The sequence below is a fragment of the Mustela nigripes genome, chromosome 6 (assembly GCF_022355385.1).
Source record: "Mustela nigripes isolate SB6536 chromosome 6, MUSNIG.SB6536, whole genome shotgun sequence".
Lineage (NCBI taxonomy): Eukaryota > Metazoa > Chordata > Mammalia > Carnivora > Mustelidae > Mustela > Mustela nigripes.
In genome coordinates this window covers 27,101,641-27,113,526 of record NC_081562.1, presented here as the reverse complement: position 1 = coordinate 27,113,526, position 11,886 = coordinate 27,101,641, and positions in this window count along the sequence as shown.

Below are 11,886 nucleotides of genomic sequence, written 5' to 3'. Positions count from 1 at the left end.
GGCATTAAACATCTTTGATCTTACTGAAATTAAACACATTTTCCTGGGGTGCCCGGGTGGCTTAGCCAGTTAAGGGTCTGCCTTTGGCTCAGGTCATTATCCCAGGGTCCTAGGATGGAGCCCCATGTGGGGCTCCCTGCTCAGTAGGGAGTCTGCTTCTCCCTCTACCCCTCCCCCACACTTGTGATCTTTCTTTCTCTCTGTCTCTCCTTCAAATAAATAAATAAAATCTTAAATTAAAAAACCACATTTTCCTATATTTATTGACCACCTGTGTTTCCTTTGTTGTAACTTTCCTGTTCATGTCGGTGCATGTTAAGTTTTTAAGTTTACGGTACGCAACCATACATGTCAAGGCTGAGCCTGACACCCACTGAGAACGAAGGGAGAGTGATGAGGTCTATGAATTACAACATGAAGTACAAGGCCACCACAATAGCTTTTTTTTTTTTTTTTAAGATTTCGTTTATCTATATGACAGAGAGTACAAGTAGGCAGAGCTGCAGGCAGAAGGAGAGGGAGAAGCAGACTCCCCGCTGAGTAGGGAGCCCGATGTGGGGCTCCATCCCAGGACCCTGGGATCATGACCCAAGCCGAAGGCAGCCGCTTAACCAACTGAGCCACCCAGGCGCCCCCACAATAGCTTTTTAAAAGTTTGTTAAGTGACATGTTTTCCTTTCAATGATAATGTCAAAAAATTAATATAAACATATTCTGGATCATTTGAATGGCCACTTTATACTGGAGGGATGCTATTTACTTACATGACCTGAATGGTTTTGTAGGGTGTCGGCTACCCCTACTTGACACACAGACTAATAAATAAAGAATACATGTGAACTCAGAATGTAAATAATGTATTTGCACCAAGTCAGGCCCGAGTGACGTCCCAACACATGGGCACTTTAGATCAGAGATGTCAGAGCAGAGTAAGCGGAGGAAACTGTGGGAGCACTGAGTCATTGCCCAGCCCAACATCCACACCAGCAGGATCAACTCAGCAGAATCTGGCACAGCCCCCAGCACCGTTTTTATGTTGTCAGTTGTCTCTGTTATGATCCTTTGCTTGCAAACAACAGAAAGAGATTTCAACTAGCTCAAGCAATAAGGAAATGACCAGAATAATAGAAGAAAATGCAGAACTGGAAAAAGAAAGCCAGCCTCAGAAAGTACCAAACCAGGACAGCTCCAGGGATCTCCGTTCCAGGACTTCCTGGAATAGGACATTTTGGAGGCTGCCGGCAAGACGATTCCACCCCAGCCACCTCCCAACTGTGTGTCTGTATATTCTGGACTGAAATTCCTGGGTTCATTTGGATCGTGTGCCCATCATTTGCTGGGGTGGGGAATGGAAGTTGTAGGGGACTTCAAAATGCTCAAGTCATGCGGATGTCTGATAAAAATAAAAGGTTATTTATTCTCAAAGTAAGTGTGAGATCTCAAGGGCCATTCCTACAGGGCTTGAGGGATTCACTCCTCCCTGGGCAGGGGAGTACACAAGGCCTATTCCTCAGGCGTCTTTGTTTGTTTGTTTGTAAGTAGGCTCCACACTGGGTGTGAAGCCCAGCGTGGGGCTTGAACTCACCACCCTGAGATCAAGACCTGAGTAGCTGAGAACAGAATCTGTCCCTTCACCAGCTGAGCCACCCAGGTGCCCCAAGGCCTCTTCCTTACAAAGACTCTTCCTTGTAAAGGAAAGGAAACAGATGAACATCCAGAGAGGCATTCAGGAAGAACATAAATTACAGAAGAATGACCTGTAGACTTGAGGAGAATGTGGAAGAAGGAAGCACTCCATGGTGAAATGGATGACGAAGAGGGGAGTGGATAGGCCTGTTTCTGGCTACACAGGGCCTCATGAGGTCCTGTGTTGGAATCACATTCAAAGAAACAGCCACCTCCAGACAAATAAAATCAAAAGAAATTTCATTCTTCGCTTAGTCTTTTGATAAAATATTGAAGTTGGGGTAGCTTTTTAATCTACAGCAAAACTCTTTGAAATACACTTCAGACACCTTTCTTATCACGAAGTTCTCTTTTGTGCTCTGCAGCGGCTTCTCCGAAATTCACGTTCTTCACTGTCTGTTTCAGAAAGCTCGACTTGACACGTTCTCTTCGTTTTTTGCCTCGTTTCACTATTACGGATATCAACCGAGCCTCTTTGGATTTTTTAGTTTCCTTTTTACTTTACCCAATTCCCTTTATTGTCTACAACAAAGAAGCACCCAAACGGTGACCTAGAAACCAATGGACACAAGGGGTAGCCAGAAAATGGGTGGACCCTGCAATTTAATCATTTCCCTATAACACTAACTGTGTGTCACTGACATTTTTCATTTTTGTTTAGCTCACAGTATTTGGTAATTTCCCTCATGACTTATTTTTTTGGCCACGGCTTATTTAGAAGTGTGTTGTTTAACCTGAAACTAATATAACACGGCATGCTAATTATACTGCAATTAAAATAAAATAAAAAAACACAGAGATACACACACTTTTTCTTTTTTAATTTAAAAGAAATTAAAAAGAAGTGTGTTGTTGAATTTCCAAATATTTAAGGTTTTTCCAGATACCTTTCTGTTGTTAATGTCTGGTTTATTTCTGCTATTGCTGAAAATCATATATTTTTTAAAAAATTCTCTTTGGGGAGTGTTTTAGAAGGTCAATTAGGTCAATTTGGTAGATCTCTAACTAAGTGCAGTCTACCTTCAAATAGTAACATTTCCTGTAACAATATACTCCCGATTCACACCTCCCGTCTTTTGTGCTACCGTGGTAGCTGCGTGCTTCCTTTACATGTGCTGCGTGCAGTTCTACGGTGGTACTGTTTTTTTTTTTTTTTAAGATTTTTAATTTTATTTATTTGACATAGAGAGAGAAGCGAGAGCAAGCACAGGCAGACAGAGTGGCAGGCAGAGGAAGAGGGAGAAGCAGGCTCCCTGCCAAGTAAGGAGCCCAATGTGGGACTCGATCCCAGGACGCTGGGATCATGACCTGAGCCGAAGGCAGCTGCTTAACCAACTGAGCCACCCAGGCGTCCCAGGTGGTACTGTTTTTGCTTTAGTAAGTCACCTACCATCTTAGAGAAAATAGAGCTTAAAAAATGTTCATATTTACCTTCATTTATGTCATTTCTAACACTATCTCTCTGGGCAGATCCAAGTTTCTGACTGGTACAACACCACTTCTGTCTGAAGAAATTCCTTTAAGATTTCCAGGAGTGCAGGATTGCTTAGAATTCATTCTTTCTGGGTGTGTTTGTTGGAAAAAGTCTCTATTTATCTTTCATTTTTGAAAGCTATTTTTGACAGTTCTGTTCTCTTGGTACATTAAAGATGGCACTCTGCGGCACTCTGGCTTCCATCGCTTCTGATGAGAAGACGGCTGGAATACTTTGATCCTCCACAAAATGTCTTTTTTCCACCGGCTGCCTTAGAGATTTCTCTTGATCCTTGGTTTTCAGTAGCTTAGTAGGATGAGTCTAGGTGCCGGTTTTGTTTTGTGTGTGGACCAGCTGTGTGTTACAGCAATGCATTTCAAACATTAGATTGCCTCTCCCAGGGATCCTGTTAAAATCTGGCCTTGAGGGGCGCCTGGGTGGCTCAGAGGGTTAAGCCTCTGCCTTCGGCTCAGTCATGGTCTCAGGATCCTGGGATTGAGCCCCACGTTGGGCTCCCTGCTTAGCAGAGAGCCTGTTTCCCCCTCACTCTCTGCCTACTTGTGATCTCTTTCTCTGTGTCAAATAAATAAATAAGTAAAATCTTAAAAGAAAAGAAAAGAAATCTGGCCTTGATTCCCAGGTCTGTGCCTCATCTTGAGTGTCTGCATTTCTAATCAGCTACCCGGTGAAGGCAATGTAGGCAAGGCGTTGGAGCACTAGCAGGGGTAAGAGAGGAGAGGAATTCACGTGGCAGCAATTTCTGATTTTTTGCCGCTCCCTGGTCAGTTTCATCCAGTGCGCTGTGACTACTCCCTGATCATTCTGAGAGGTTATGACGGTCCTTCAGGCGGCCACTGAGGAAGCCTTGCCTGTCTGGTCCTGGGTGTGAAAGATGCTGCCACAGCCGCTGAGGCTGCAGAGCCTGGGGAGGCGGAAGCAGCCATGAGTAGTAGCGAAGGAGGAAAGGGCAGCCTTCCTGGGAGTGCCGCGCAGCAACGCCGGGCAAATGGCAAGGTCAGAGGACTTAGCGCTCTCTGAAAATCACCTCTTTTCCAAACCTACATGTGTGCATCTTCTTTATCTCATCGTTGGAGGGTGAGCTTCACGACAGCAGGGGGGTCTCTCTGCGTTAGAGCCTGGAACAGTGGTTGCCGAGTGAGTATATATAACGGGAGTTGAAGAATACGAGCTTCTTAAAATAAATTGGGGGCAGGAGAGACAAAAAGAGGGGTGGAGAGACTGTCTCTGCATTTAACCTCATCTTCCTTCCCCTGGTGAAGGGTTGCTGTGCCAGATAGAGGGAGGCAGCCACCAAATTAAAAGAGAAACAGAAGAACCAATGTTTTGGCTTCTATGTTGGCTGATAATATCAGGGGTTTTCACGGATAATTTTACAAATGCAATTTTTTGCCTTAGGCACTGGCATTAGAAACGTTAACACTCTACTTGAGATAGGGTTTCTCATACTTATGAAAAAACGGCCTATAGAGGGTGCTAGATCACTTCCAAAAACCAAAATAAGTGCCTAAACTTTTCACTGGGTCCTTGAGAGTTTTCAGAGCAAGCTGGGAAGCAGCTTCGGGAAGAGCTAATGAAACATTTAAATTTGTCACATTTTGCTTCACAACCAAAGTTTAAGAAAAAAAGGAAAGCTACCCATGAAAAGACTCACTCTGGGGAAAAGAAGCAGCCTCATTTTTTTGTTTTTTTGGTTTTTTTTTTCCAAACCAAAGAAGAGAAGCCAGGCCCGGAAAAGCATCTAGAAGAAAATATTGTATGTGTTGTGAAGGAGAAACCTGAGGCTGGGAGAAGTTGCAAGTCTGGGAGGTGAGGCTGTTAGGTTTCTGCTAAATTCCACCCTGTACTTCATGCCCAGAAATGGGGACTTCTGGGCCTGGTGTGAGGTATCTGTAGGCTCTGTAAGGGGGGGGGGGGGGGGGGGGGGGGGGGGGGGGGAGGTGTTGTTCTGACAGCTGTTGAACTAAGCACATCATTCTTGAAACTGACACTGGTTTCAGTACTCAGCAAGGATTAGGGGGAGGAAGAAACACTTGGGAGTTTTTTAAATATGTAGTTGGTCACAGTAGGTTTAGTGGCAAGCCTGGTAGGACGGAGAAGTCCCTTCAAGGTTTGGGTCTGCCAAGAAGTCTTCAGAGAAGGAAATGGAACCCACCAGTGAGTTCTCGTGAAAACTTCTGGGCCCCTCTCGATGAGCAGCAATAGTTGAAGCAGCTTTGAGCGTCCAGAGCTGAACTCAAGGTAGAGCTATTCTAGCCTTCATATTCCAGGGATCGGATGCAAATTTTCAAGGAAGAGTTGGACTCAAAAATCCGTAGAGTTGTGACACATGGATTATGCATGGTCCTTTCGATTGGCGACTGTCCTTGCTTTTGTTAGTTTAAGGTGGACTCGTCGCTTTACTGTAACGTTCAATGGATAAACGTTAAACCAAATCAATAAAGGACAAGGAATGAGTTTGCAAAAATAATCAGCCACCTCCCTCGATTTAATTGTAAAATCAATCAAGTCGGTTCTTTGGCACCGTGTAGGGCAAACATCTATTTTACCAGTGAGCAATCTCATTGATTGAATGATTCATTTGGAAGGCATAACTACAGCCTAAGATTTAAAACTTAAAAAAAGAAAAAAAAAGGTTTAACTACCAAACACATTTTTTTTTTTTCAAGATTCTGAAGTCTACTTCTTTTCCCCTTCCACCTTGTCTTTCATGGTTATTTTTAATCATTAGCCATGTATTCAAGTTAGAAAATCTATTCAAATGCTTAAAAGCCAATGGAAACCTTACATAAGCTGAAACCACCAAGTAAGGATGGAGAGGGACCAATTATGGAGGTCCTGCTGGGAAGCACTTTATCTTATTTTGACCTCAAAACAACTAATGAGACAAGTACTGTTTGCTCCCTGTCATCATCAGGGTTAACAATTCAAGGCCACAGACCCAGAGGGTAATTTCAATGAGTGAAGAAGCAGGTGGGTTAAGAAGACAGTGTTGCCCTTTGGGGAGAGGCAAACAATGTTTCCAGCTCCTATTTTTCAAGAGAAGCTGGAAGATTGATGGGAGTCTCCTGATTTAAAATAAATAAATAAAAATGGTGGTAACTAATTAAAAGAAATGTTTCCGGTGCTATGTGGACCAGATAAAAGAAATCTGGGGCTGAATCTGGCCCAGGGACTGCCATCTGGTTATGTCTGGTAGCAGAGTAAAAATAAGGCTTGGGAAGGTGACGTCACCACCCTGCACAGCTGTGGCGGGTGATAGGCAAGCGCTTCCTGGAGCCCAGGATTTTCTGACTACACCATTCTCAGCTAGGGACGCCTGCTGCTGATGGGTTACATCTATGCAGTCCTTTTAAAGTATGCAAATGTAGCAAAATCCTTGGTTCTTTTTGTGTGTTTTTTGTTTGTGTTAGTACAAGGTAAACAAAGGCAAGTAAACATTGGTTTCTGGAAGGAGTCAACCTCAGAGCTAGACCTCCTCTAAGGTATCTGTCCTCTGCCTGTAAAAACTGGCCAACAAAAAACGAATTCAGATTTGGGAAGGAGAGCCTTTATTCAAAAGGATTACTGGGAAGGGGAAGACAGGAACTATTGTAATCGGGAGCAAGCTCTGAGCATAAAGTCTGCAAGTGCCCCAAGTCCAGCAGGGTTTCTCTCTTGCTAGCAGAGGGGTATACAAGAGCCAGGTGTGGGGAAAAGGTAGGGAGTGGGCCAGAGAACGCCTCAGCCTGAGGCCAGCCTCATTTAAGGAGGGGCCCTCAAGGAGGCGTTGCTTGCTGGCTCTTGCTGAGGGGGGACCAAAATTCAGGAACCTGGGGTTAGGAGGAAATCTTCACCAATGTTTGGTTGAAAAACACTTTGTCCCGATTGATCAGTGGGGGACAAGCTCAATTAATCATTTCTGAGGCATAGAGCAAGAATAGGGGTGGGTCTATGTCTGCTCTTGTGATGGGAAAGCAAGGGAGAGCTTCCTGGGTCTTCTGTAAGTCATACAGAGAGGGGTGTTTGCAGTAAGCCATTTTCCTGACACAAAAGAGTGAGGGTCTTTCTTAACCCTCAGGTAAAACTCAGCATGGTCCACACATAGCACAAGATGGACAAAGGGTGAGGGTAGGATCCTCAGGCCTAAGCTGGTTGAGTCCAAGGTAGGTGTTGCCATAGGAAAGAGGGAAGAAAGGAAGTTAGGAAGGTTCTGGTTTCTTGCACAGAGGGGCAGCTGTCAAAGACTGGGGACTGCTATTCCCAAGGGAATACAGAGGCTGTCATGGTTTGCTGGAGGCAGAGCTGTGGGGAGTGACATCAGCTCTGCCAATGTCCTGGGAGCAGCAGCAGAACTGGCAAGTCATAGATCATTGGTCTCTGGTCCCCCAAATCCCTCGAAATGATTGGGAGTCATTTCAGAAATCAAAGAGCCAAGAGAAAATGTGGGACCAAAAGGACTTCTTGGGCTTCATTCACAACCCTCTTCATGGCCATCTTGAGCCATCAAGAAGGACTCTCCAGAATTCCAGGAATTGGCGACAGGAACCTGTGCAAAATAATAGTTTTTCTTTTCATTACCATTAACTTGTACTCTTGTCTCAGGTTGAGGTGACCTGGGAGATAATGTTTGCTGTGTTAATGTTTATAGAAATGCTCACATCCTTTGTATGCAAGTTGGCCATCGGCAATGGTTCTTAAATGAACTTCTATTTCATCAGATCCTCCTCCTGTTTAACTTGATTTCATTCCTACCATTCCACTCAGGGTTGATTGTCCTCGTCTTACATCCTAAAGAATGGAGAACCGTCTTTGAAGTGGACATGAGAAGTGTCACCCCAAATAGACTACCCATATATCATCTGGAAGTTTAAAACATCAAACACAACAAAAATGCTCTCCATGGTTCTGAGCAACCTACGAGGTCTTCCTATTGTTTAAAGGAGTACAAATTGCTGTCGTTTTAGCGAATGAGCTAACGGCTTCTGTCCGGCTGGCAATTAAGACCACTCTCTTAAAATCCGACTACACCCTCAACCTGAGTCACTTAATGTCCAGGACAGCACTGTCTCATACTAATATGATGCAAAACAAGTGTCATATGTAATGTTGTATGTTGTAGTGGCATCCACATTAAAAAAAAAAAAAAGGTAGAAATAGGTGAAATTAAATTATCAACTTAATAACACATTTCATTTAGCCAAGTGTATCAAAACTATTATCACTTCAGTAGGTAATCGATATAAAATTATTAATGAGATATTTTACATTCTTTTTTTTTTCTTCATATGAAGTTTCTAGTGCATATTTTACACTGATGGCACACCTCGATTCAGTTTTGCTGCTGAGGGGAATTAGGGCTTGCCCCTCCAAAATACGCCACTTTGGTATAGGGATTATTTTGAACCAAAGGCAGTTGGGAATCAACAGATGCAGGAATTGTTCTCTGCTCTTCTTTATCTGCCTAAAAGCCAAGGCAGACGTTTCTTTTTGTAAAGATGGCCTCTTCCCTGTGCTGTTATCGCTGAAGATATGGAGGTGAATTTGCAACAATAGGCCTTCCTAAGATAACCCTTCTGTTCCATTGGTTCCCCTCTATATTTGCCTGCCATTTCTCCATGACTTATCATCCCTTCAAGTCCTAACCTTCCTTTGTTAAAAGGAAGCACCCAGGTCTAACCCCTTCTTTGGGTTTCACTTCCTTTTTATGAACTCCTGTGCATATAAACCATAATAAAAATTCTGTTGCCTTTTAGCCTGCTAACCTGTCTTTTGCTCATTTTTTTACAGGTCTCCAGTTACTGAACCTAAGAGGTTAAATATTTTATATTTCAAGCACCCAGTAATAGTGGCACCTACAGCATTGGACAGAGCAGGTCAAGGAAAATGATACATAGTATTATTCTAATCTATACCTCATTTCCAATCCATACGTTTTTCTTATGTAAAAACTATTCTTTTTTTTTTTTTTTTAAGATTTTATTTATTTATTTGACAGAGATCACAAGTAGGCAGAGAGGCAGGCAGAGAGACAGAGGAAGCAGGCTTCCCGCAGAGCAAAAAACTATTCCTGTCAAGACTTCCTATGGTTGCAGAAATTCAGTGTAAACAGCATTGCATTTTAGCAACTGGTAACAATTAATAGTTTAACTGAGGATATACTCTCTCTTCTTTAAAATACTATCTCATTTTTACATCCTTAGATGTTCTAGAGAACGAGAAAAAGGTCAGTCCTTTCTTAGATTCCTTCATATTTTGGTCCTGAAAAAACTGTTTTTAATAGCTTACCAAAATTAAAAAAAGAAGAAGTTAGTCTTAATTTAAAAATCACATGTGGTTTTGATTCAACGACAAACAAAACAAGACTAATTCAAAATAAGGATCAGATTCATACCTTGCTGGGATTTTCTAATTATGTAATCAACTGTGGTTTCTAGCAGTACTTTTTTTCTGGATCTAGGGTAAGCAAACTTTTCAGAGTCCAAATAAAATAACCACGTGTTCTAAAGTTAATTTAAAGTATCTATCCTTATGTTATAAATAGTAGAATATCCCATTCAATGGCTTTAATTATTTCACATCTTTGAAACAGCAAATGGATTGGATTAAACTATAATTTGCTTTATTAAAATTGAATTGAGATGGGGCGCCTGGGTGGCTCAGTGGGTTAAGCCGCTGCCTTCGGCTCAGGTCATGATCTCGGGGTCCTGGGATGGAGTCCCGCATCGGGCCCTCTGCTCAGCAGGGAGCCTGCTTCCCTCTCTCTCTCTCTCTGCCTGCCTCTATGTCTACTTGTGATTTCTCTCTGTCAAATAAATAAATAAAATCTTAAAAAAAAATAAAATAAAATTGAATTGAGGACATATGTTCTGGCACTTCGATTATTTTTCCCAAAATAAAAGATGTTTCCTTTCTCATTTGTATACTTTTTTGGTCTCACTTAAAATTTATACGAGCCCTCAAGACCTAAAATCTAAGATTAGGATCAGGTGTAAAATCACTATGTCTTTGTCATTTTATTCTTCCCACAACACATGTCAGACACAAAAATAAATCGCCAGACCTCTGGTCCTGTTTTTCTTCCTTGCTGTGCTTTGCTACAGCCCTTGTCTCCTCGTCTGAATGAAGACTTGCTGCGGCAATGAAATGAAAATAATATTCCTTTTTCTTTAAATAATCTTTACCCCAAGGGACACATTTTTCATTGTACATTTCTGGGTGAAGGAGGAGATGAAAATTCACCATGAACAGGCCTGGTTGGACTTATGGTGCTATCAATTAAATATTGGTGTGGGTTTTTTAAAAAGTATTTAAAAGATTTATTTAGAGAGAGAGAGCGGAAGTGAGTGGCAGGGGAGAAGGAGAGAGAGAGAGAAACCCAGCAGACTCCATGCTGAGCGCGGGACTTGATGTGGGGCTGGATCTCATGACCCCAAGATCAGGTCCAAGTGGAAGCCAAGAGTTGGATGTTCAACTGACTGTGCCACCCAGGTGCCCCTATCAATTAAATATTTGTAAATTAATGACCATATGAATGTGGAAATGAATGGATAGAGCCATAAACCAGGATATAACAAACGCCCAGGAAACTTGTAGCAGAATTAATACTCGGGTCCGGGAAGGCTCTGAGAGTCACCCACCGTCCTTGCCCAATCTTCTAGGCATACTCTGTGATGACTATACTCTAGAAGATTATACAAAGGTAAATCTGTAAAAGGTCATGTGTGTTTTTGGCTGTTAGCACAATTCCTCAAAGGGCCTGATACGATCTTTTGCAACTCTGCACTGCTCAGACTTTACCACATCACAAACACAAAATCCCTGGCAAGCTGCTACTCGGTTTCCCTGTTACCTGACCTACTTTCCTAAAAAACTGGAACTGTCAGGAAAATGAGCATTTCCTTCGAGTGACTCTACTGAAAGTCAAGTCAACAGCACTGTGGTGCTACCAGCCTTTTCTTGATCCTGGCTCTCCCTTGGGAGTTTAAACCTGGAAACAGCAGACCCTTATTCAAAGCATGGCTTCAAAATCATGGCTGTGAATTTCTGCAAGTAATGTGACTATTTTCTTTTTTCCATCTTTTCTGCCAAGAGCTTCTAGTGGATGGATTCTTCAGAGCACCCCTGCTCAAAGCAGGTACTCGTAAACTGGGAACAGAGGCTAAGCACTGTTATAATCAGAAAATGGAGAAGAGCCCATGGATGCCTGGTGGCAGGGGCCTGGCTCAGCTGCTTTGCATGGAGAAAACAGACACTCCTGGCCTGGTCATCTACATCAACATTGGGATGGCTTTTTGGAGTAGAGACCTCAGTCCACTCCCTACAGAACTGTCAACTATCCCAGGCTTTATGAATCAGAAATTTTAGCTATGAAGTTCTTGCAGGAGCAATTTATCAAATGGCCGTACCTGGGTCTCTGCCACAACTACACAGAGATGGCCACTGAAGTTACGAGCATCACCTTTTGATACAAACAGCAAAGGAAGAACTTGGCCACAGGTAACTGCTCTGTCACATGCTGGTGTTCGGGGCGTGTGAGGGATGGGTGAAGCCACTCATCTGTAGATTAGGTTCAAAGTTTATCCAGATTATTGAACCAAAAACACATGGAACAAAAAAAGATAACAAGTGTATTCATTTTTCACTCCAAATATTTACTGAGTTCACAAACAAGAGAATTTGTCTCCCTGAGAAGTGTGATGTGTCCATCCTGGCCCATGTCCTTTTGA